This window comes from Pongo abelii, chromosome X, assembly GCF_028885655.2.
Source record: "Pongo abelii isolate AG06213 chromosome X, NHGRI_mPonAbe1-v2.0_pri, whole genome shotgun sequence".
NCBI classification, from domain to species: domain Eukaryota; kingdom Metazoa; phylum Chordata; class Mammalia; order Primates; family Hominidae; genus Pongo; species Pongo abelii.
In genome coordinates this window covers 49,220,006-49,228,384 of record NC_072008.2, presented here as the reverse complement: position 1 = coordinate 49,228,384, position 8,379 = coordinate 49,220,006, and the positions used below count along the sequence as shown (strand labels likewise).

The following is an 8,379-nucleotide window of genomic DNA, read 5'->3' as shown; positions in this document are numbered from 1 at the left end:
TCTCAAGTAGTCTTCCTGTCTCAGATTCCCCTTTAAAATGCTGGGACTACAGGTGTGAGCCACCGCACCCAGCCTTAGTTCTTTATGCATATACATACCAAACTTTGAGGACTCTCACATGTTTCTATATATGTTCTGGATGTATCTAATATAATATGTTTAGTTGTGAATGTCCAGGGTGTGGGGTTTCAAAGAGCCCGTAGTGAGTGTATATCTTTTGGTCTGAATCCTCTGATCTCTTTGTGGGTGGTACATGTGGGTACCTGTTCCTGGATATGAGCTCTATGATCTCTTTGTGGGTGTATGTCACAGGTTATGAGATCTATGATCTATTTCTGACTTTTTTTCATAGCATGTCTGGTTTCTGATGTGCTTGTAAATGTATGTTGCAGAATTTAGGATCCCTGGTCATATATAGTCTCTGATGTGTTTTGGAGTATATCCCATAATATGAGCTCCCTTATCTCTTTGTTGGTGTATGTCTCAGAGTGTGAGGTCTCTGATATCTTTTTTTTTTTTTTTTTGAGACACAGTCTTGATCTGTCACCCAGGCTGGAGTGCAGTGGCACGATCTCAGCTCACTGCAACCTCCACCTCCCGGATTCTAGTGATTCTCCTGCCTCAGCCTCCCAAGTAGCTGGGACTACAGGTGCCCGCCACCATGCCTGGCTAATTTTTGCATTTTTAGTAGAGGCGGGGTTTCACCATGTTGGCCAGGCTGATCTTCAACTCCTGACCTCAAATGATCCACCCACCTCGGCCTCCCAAAGTTCTGGGATTACAGGCATGAGCCACCACGCCCGGCTGTCTCTGGTATCTTTATGAGTATATGTTGCCGGGTTGGAGGCCTGTGGTCTCTGTGTGGTTACATGTCTAAGTTATGAGGTCTCTAATCTGTTTGCTGATGTATATCCCTGATCTTTTTTTTTGTAGGTATATGCCTAATGGTGTGAAGATGCTGATCTGTTTTCTGGTAAATGAACCGGGTTGAGATAAGTCAGACATCCTTGAAGGAGTTTTTTCAGGGTGCGAGTTCCCTAATGTTTCCGAATACATATCCTAGGATGTGATGTCCCAGGGCTATTTGTGGATATATATCCCAGGTGTGAGTTTTCTCAGCCATTTATGGGTGTACATCCCAGGTTGGTAGATATCTTAGGCTTTTGGCATTATTTACAAGCATATGAGATTTCTGATTTGTATGCTCATATACATAACAGATTGCAAGGCGTATTATTTGTTAAAGTGTATACATCCAGGGTATGAGGTTTCTGAGCTCTTTGTTGGTGTATACCTCAGGGTCGAGGCCTTTGATCTGTTTACAGGTATGTGTCCCAGGATCGTAGCTCTCTCATCTCTTTGTGGGTGTGTACCCCAAGATGTCAAGTATTTTTAATTATTCTGAGTGTATTTACCAGGATGTGAGATCACTAACATGTTGTGGGTTCTTGTTGCAGGATTTTAGACCTGATCCATTTTGGTTATATTTCTCAGATGAAGTCTCTGATCTATTTGTGTGTGTATGTTACAGTATGTGAGTTTAAAAAAAAAAACCTCGGCTGGGCATGGTGGCTCACACCTATAATCCGAGCACTTTGGGAGGCTGAGGTAGAAGGATCACTTGAGCCCAGGAGTTTGAGACCAGCCTGGGCAACATAGTGAGACCCCATCTGTACAAAAAATAAAAAATTAGCCAGGCTTGGTGGCGCACCTGTAGTCCCAGCTATTGGGGAGGCTAAGGCAAGAGGATCCGCCTGAGCCCGGGAGTTCGAGGCTGCAGTGAGTCTTTATCATGCCACTGCACTCCAGCCTGGGTAACAGAGTGAGACCCTGTCTGAAAAAAAAGAAAATCTCTTTTGCTTGCTTATCAAGGGTATGAGGTCTGTTCTGTTTGTGGGTGTATGTCCCAATTTGTGATATCCCAGAACTGTTTGTGGGTGTATGTCCCAGAACACGTGTGTGCCTGCTCTCTTTAGATGTATGTCTCAAGGTAGGAGGTGTGTGATCACTTTCTAGATGTATAACTCAGGATGAGGTATGTGAGCTGTTTGTGGTGTGTGTCCCAGCATTTCAGGTCTCTGAGCTTTCTGGAAGTGTGTGAAGTCTCCCATTGTTTGTGCATGTATGTTTTTGTTGTGTTGACTTAAGGCCCCCGAAGATGCCCATGTCCTAATCTTTGGAAACTGTGATGTGACCTTACATGCTAAAAGGTACCTTGCAAACAGCATGGATGGAGCTGGAGGCCATTATCCTAAGTAAAATGACTCAAACAGAAAGTCAAAAACTGCATATTCTCACTTATAAGTGGGAACTAAACAACGGGTGCACATGGACATACAGAGTAGAATAGACACCGGAGACTCCAAAAGATGTGAGGGTGGGAGAGGGGTGAGGGATGAAATACTACCTATTGTATACAGAGTACATTATTCAGGTGGTAGGTACACTAAAAGCCCAGACTTCACCACTACACAAGATAGCCACATAACATAACTGTACTTGTACACCTAAATCTATAAAAATTTATATCTAAATATATAAAAATTTAAGTGCTTGCTTCAGCAGCACATATACTAAAATTAGAATGATACACAGAAGATTAGTAGGGCCCCTGTGCAAGGATGACATGCAAATTCGTGAAGTGTTCCAGAAACTTTTTTTAAGACTAAATTATTTTTAAAATGTTTATTAAAAACATTTTTGAAAGGCCAGGCGCAGTGGCTCATGCCTGTATTCCCAGCACTTAGGGAGGCTGAGGTGTGAGGATCACTTGAGGTCAGGAGTTCGAGACCAGCCTGGCCAACATGGTGAAACCCTGTCTCTACAAAAAAAACAAAAATTAGATGGGCATGGTGGTGCACGCCTATAATCCCAGCCACTCGGGAGGCTGAAGCAGGAGAGAGAATCGCTTGAACCCGGGAAGTGGAGGTTGCCGTGAGCGGAGATGGTGCCACTGCACTCCAACCTGGGTGACAGAGAGAGACTCCATCTCAAAAAAAAAAAATTTTTTTTTAAAGGGTACCTTGCAGATTAAATTAAGCATCTTGAGATCGGGAGATTTTCTTGGATTTTCACTGAATATAATGACACAGACTGAGTCAGAGACAGTGATATGATGACACAAGTGTTGTGGGTGTGGGTTCCAGCTCATGAAGTCCTTGCGCTGTTTATGGGAGTATATCCCAGGAGGTGAAATCTCTAATTGTTTGTGCACACCAATCTGTGGTTGGCTGAATAAAGCATCCCTCAAAGATGTCCAGTGAAAGAGATATGACCAGGGAGCCCTAAATGATAGAAGGGAATGTGATGGTGGAAGCGGAGTCAAAGAAGGAGATGCCACGACAGAGGCAGACATCAGAGAGCAATTTGAAGATGAACTGCTGTCGGCTGTGAAGGTGGAGAAAGGGGGAAGGGATGAAGGACTGCAGGCAGCTCTAGAACCCAGAAAAGGCAAAGAAACGTGCTCTTCCTTAGAGTCTCCAGAAAGAAGACAGCTCTGTTGACACCTGACTTTAGTACCCTAAGGCCCATTCTTGGGTTTCTGCCCTACACAGATGTAATATAATAAATAAATTTGTGTTTTTCATAGCACTAGGATTGTGGTGATTTGTTACAACAATAAGAAATGAATACTGTGTCCCAGGTGCATGATGTCTCTGTCTGGTTGTTAGTGAACATCCCAAGATGTGAATCCCCAATCTGTTTGTGAGTGCGTGTCTTTTATTTATTTATTTGTTTATTTTTGAGATGGAGTCTTGCTCTGTCGCCCAGGTTGGAGTGCAGTGGCACGATCTTGGCTCACTGCAACCTCCGCCTCCTGGGTTCAAGTGATTCTTCTGCCTCAGCTTCCCCAGTAGCTGGGATTACAGGCATGTGCCACCACGCCTGGCTAATTTTTGTATTTTTAGTAGAGACAGGGTTTCACCATGTTGGTCAGGCTGGTCTCGAACTCCTGACCTCAGGTGATCCACCTGCCTCGGCCTCCCAAAGTGCTGAGATTACAGGCGTGAGGCACCACGCCCCGCCGAGTGCGTGTCTTATGTGGCAGATCTTTCATCTGTGTGTGGGTGTATGAACCAGGGAGGAGGTCTCTGACCTGTCTGAGGGTGTCTATCCCTCAGTTTGTGTTCTCTGAGGTTTCTGCGGGTATATGTCTCAGGATATGAGGTCTCTGACCTGTTTGGGGGCGAATGTCCTAGGATGTGAGGTCTCTTGGCTGATTTGGGGTGTATGTTCCAGTAAGTGAGATCTCTGAGGTAATAGTAATAATATATATAATAACATATATAATATATAATGTATATGTTCACAATATTTATAATTGTGAATTTTAATTATTATATGATTATATTATATCATAATATATCAATATATTAATGTATAAGCATATGTTAAGTATATATTATATATACATAATAGTATATATAATATGTTAACATATATTAACATGAACAGATAACTATATAGTATATATTATATTTATATATAATATACCATAATATATTATATATTGTATTATATTGTGTAGTAACAATATATATTATATTATGGTATATTTCACAATATACCATTCACAATAAATATTGTGAATATATTATGCATGGCTTGAGGTCTCTGATATTTTTGTGGGTTTATATCCCAAGGATATGAACTCTGAATTCTCTGTGGGTGTATTCTGAAGATGTCAGGTGTATACTCAGTCTCTGGCTGTTTGTTCTAGAATGTGAGATCTCTTCTTTGATTGTGGGTGTGTGTTACAGGTTGAGATCTCTGTTCTGTTTGTGGATGTCTTGGAGTGTGAGGTCTCTGATCTGTTTGTGAGTAATGTATTGCAGGAATTGTAGTCTCTCATCTCCTTGTGGGTGTATTTCTCAGATGAGACCTCCATTCTGCTTTTGCCTTTATATTGCAGTATTTAAGTTTCTAATCTCCTCATGTGTGTTTGTCAAGGGTGTGAAGTATCTTCTGTTTGTCCCAGAGTGTGAAGTCCCCACCCTCTTTGTGGGTATATGACAGAGAACATGTGCTTCACTTCTTTCTTGGATGCATGTCCAAAGGTGGGAGGAAGTCTCTGATCCCTTTGGAATTATATAACATAGGAGGTGGAGTCTTTGAGTTGCTTATGTGTGGATACCTCAGCAGATGATGTTTTTCATTGCTTGTAGATGTATATCTTAGGTTGGTGGAGTGAAGGTCCCCGAAAGATGTCCACATCCTTATATCCCTGGAATGTGTGACTGTGACCTTACATGTTAAAGGGTCCTTGCAAATGTGATTAAGTAATCATCTTGAGATGCGGGGACGGTTCTGGATTTCCCAGGTGAGCCCAGTGTAATCACAAGGGTCCTTAGAGGAGAGAGGCTGGACAGTCCGAGTCAGAGAAGCAGATGTGATGCCAGAAGCAGACGTCAGAGAGATAGAGATTTGAAGATGAAATGCTCCTAGCTTTGAAGGTGGAGGAAGGGGCCACAAGCCAAGGAACGCAAGCAGCTCTAGAAACTGGAAAAGGCAAGGGCACAGATTCTCCCTTAGAGCCTCCAGGAGTAATGCAGCTCTGCTGACACTGTGATTTTAGCCCTTTAGAACCCATTTTTTTCTTCTGACCTGCAGAAAAGGAAGATAATAAATGTGTGTTGTTTTATGACATTATGATTACGATTTGTTACACATTGATCTCTGTTTATTGGTACACATCCCAGGATGTGAACTCCATGATCTGTTTGTGAGTGTATGTCTGATGGTGGAAGTCTCTGATCTGTGTGCAGGTGTATGAACCACATTGAGAGGTCTCTGAATGTTGAGGGCGTGTGTCCCAGAATCCGTGGTCTCTGAGCTGTTTGTGTGTGCATGTATTAGGATGTGACATCTTTGAGCTGATTTTTGGGAGTACATTCCAGTAGGTGAAGTCTTTGAGATATTTAAGGATTATGTTCCAGGTTGTTAGGTCTGTCATCTGTTTGGGGGGTATTTCCTGTGACATGAGGTTTCTGATTTGTTTGGTTACATATGTACCAGGATGTTAGGTTATTAGGTGTCTGGTCTGTTTAGGTTTATTTGTCTAGGGTGTGAGATTTCTGAGCTCTTTGTGGGTGTATGTCTCAGGATTGAGGCCACTGATCTGCTTACTGGTAAAGAAATGTCCCAGTATATGAGCTCTCTGATCTGCTCGTGGTTCTGTGTTATGAGATGTCGGGTCTATTTCTGGTGTTTTCCTAACCTGTGAGGTCTCTGACTTCATTGGAGTTGTACATTGAAGGATTTGAGATCTCTGTTTGTGGGTGTGTGTCTCAGGAGTGTATGGTCTCTGCATTGCTTGTGGAGTATATTCCAGGATGTGAACTTTCTGATCAGTTTGTTATATATGACTCAGGGCCTGAGGTTTCTGATCTGTTTGTGGATTGTGTTGCAGAGTTTGATGTCTGTGGTCTCTTTATGGGTTCATGTACAGGTTGTAAGGCCTCTACTCTGTTTGTGGGTGCATATCCCAGGATTTCACCTCCCTGACCTGTTTGATGCTGAATGGCACATAATCTGAGGGCTCTGCACTATTTTTGGTATTTGAGGTCTCTGATCTGTTTGTGGTTACGTGTCCATGTTGTGAGGTCTGTTATCTATTTGTCAGTATATGTGCCAGGATGTGAACTCCCTGATATACACGTAGGGGTGTATCTGATGTGAATTCTGTGATCTATTTGCAGGAGAATGAACGAGGGTGGAAGGTCTTTAACCTCTTTGAGGGTATGTGTCCCAGATTATGAATTCTCTGGTCTGTTTCTGGATTCATGTCCTAGGATGAGTGATCTCTGATCTAGTTGAGTATGTGTGTCCAGGGAAGAAAGTTTGTGAACCCTTTGTGGTTTCAGGTCCCGTGGCCTGAAGCCTTTGATGTTCGTGGATACATGTCCAGGTTGTTATGTCTCTGATCTGTTGGTATATGTCTCAGGATGTGAATTCCCTGATCTGTTTGTGGGTGGTGTCTGATGGTGTGAAATGTCTGATGTGTTCGCTGGTGAATGAACCACTGTGTGAAGTCTTTGACCTTTGTTGAGGGTTTTAACATAGGATCTGAATTTTCGGATCTATTTGTAAAAGCATGCCCTACGAGATGTTTGATCTTTGAGCTCTTTATGGATGTACCTCCCAGGATGTGAGTTCTCTAAGCTGTTGGGGCATACATGTTCTAATGTTGTAGGTTATCAGATCTCTGAAGTTTTTTTTTAGTTATATTTCCAAGCATATGTGATTTATATGCTGACATATATATTCATATATATATGTAACAATATAGCTGTCCCTCAGTATCTGTGGGTTGGAGGAATTGGTTCCAGGACCCCTGTGGATACTAAAATCCATGAATGCTCAAGTCCCTTATATAAAATGGTATGGTATTTGCATGTAACCTATGTAAATTCTTCTGTATACTTTAGATAATCTCAAGATTTCTTATAATACCTGATATAATGCTACGTAAGTAGTTGTTATACTACATTGTTTTTATTTGTATTATTTTTACTATGTTTTTAAATTATTTTTTTCCTCAATGTTTTTTATCCAGAGTTGGTTGAATCTGAGGGCTGATAGTAGATATAACATATATATTGTATGTGTGTGTGTGTGTGTGTATAATATATATACCTGATTTGTTGAGGTGTGTATGTGTCCAAGCTGTGAAGTTATTGAGCTATTTGTGGTTATTTCCCTTGGTTTGAAAACCTCTGACCTGTTTGGGAGTATGTCTCAGAATATAAGGTCTCTAATCTCTTTATGGGTGTATGTTGCAAGATTTCAGGTCTGTGATCTATTTCTGGCTCTTTTCCCTAGCATGTGAGGTCTGTGGCTTGATTATGGGTGCGTATTGCAGGATTGAGACCTCTGATTTGTTTATGGGTATCTATCTCAGGTTGTGAGGTCTCTGATCTGTTTGTGGCTTTATGTCTCAAGATGTCAGGTCTGTATACCTATTCTGCATATATATCCTGCAGGTAAGGTCTCTAGGCTGTTTGTAGTTTCATGTTGCAGGATTCAAGGTCTCTGATCTCTTTTTGGTTGTGTTTCTTACATGAGGTCTGTGATCTGTTTGCTGGTGAATGTCACAGTATGTGTCTCTTTTGTGTGTATTTGTCAAGGATGTGAGGTGTAATTCAACATGTCCCGGATTGTAAGGTACCTAACCTGTTAGTGGGTTTATGCCTGAGAATGTTTCTTTCTGCAGTGTGTGTGTGTGTGTATGTCCCAGGTTTGGAGATTTGATCTGTTGGGGGTGCATTTTGCAGCATGTGGGGCCCCTGATATCTTCGTGGGTATATATCCTATCATGTCAGGTCCATGTTCTCTTTGAGTGTGTATGTCCCAGATGGTGAGTTCTCTTATGTGTTTGTG

The 8,379-nt window shown here is 41.9% G+C and overlaps 1 non-coding gene across 1 annotated transcript; it reads left to right on the top strand.

Moving 5' to 3' along the window:
* Window positions 1-2,549: 2,549 nt before the first annotated feature.
* LOC112131103 (U6 spliceosomal RNA) lies at window positions 2,550-2,656 on the top strand. Its single transcript, XR_002913251.1, has one exon. It is a non-coding gene; the product is annotated as a U6 spliceosomal RNA (small nuclear RNA).
* The last annotated feature ends 5,723 nt before the right edge of the window (window positions 2,657-8,379 follow it).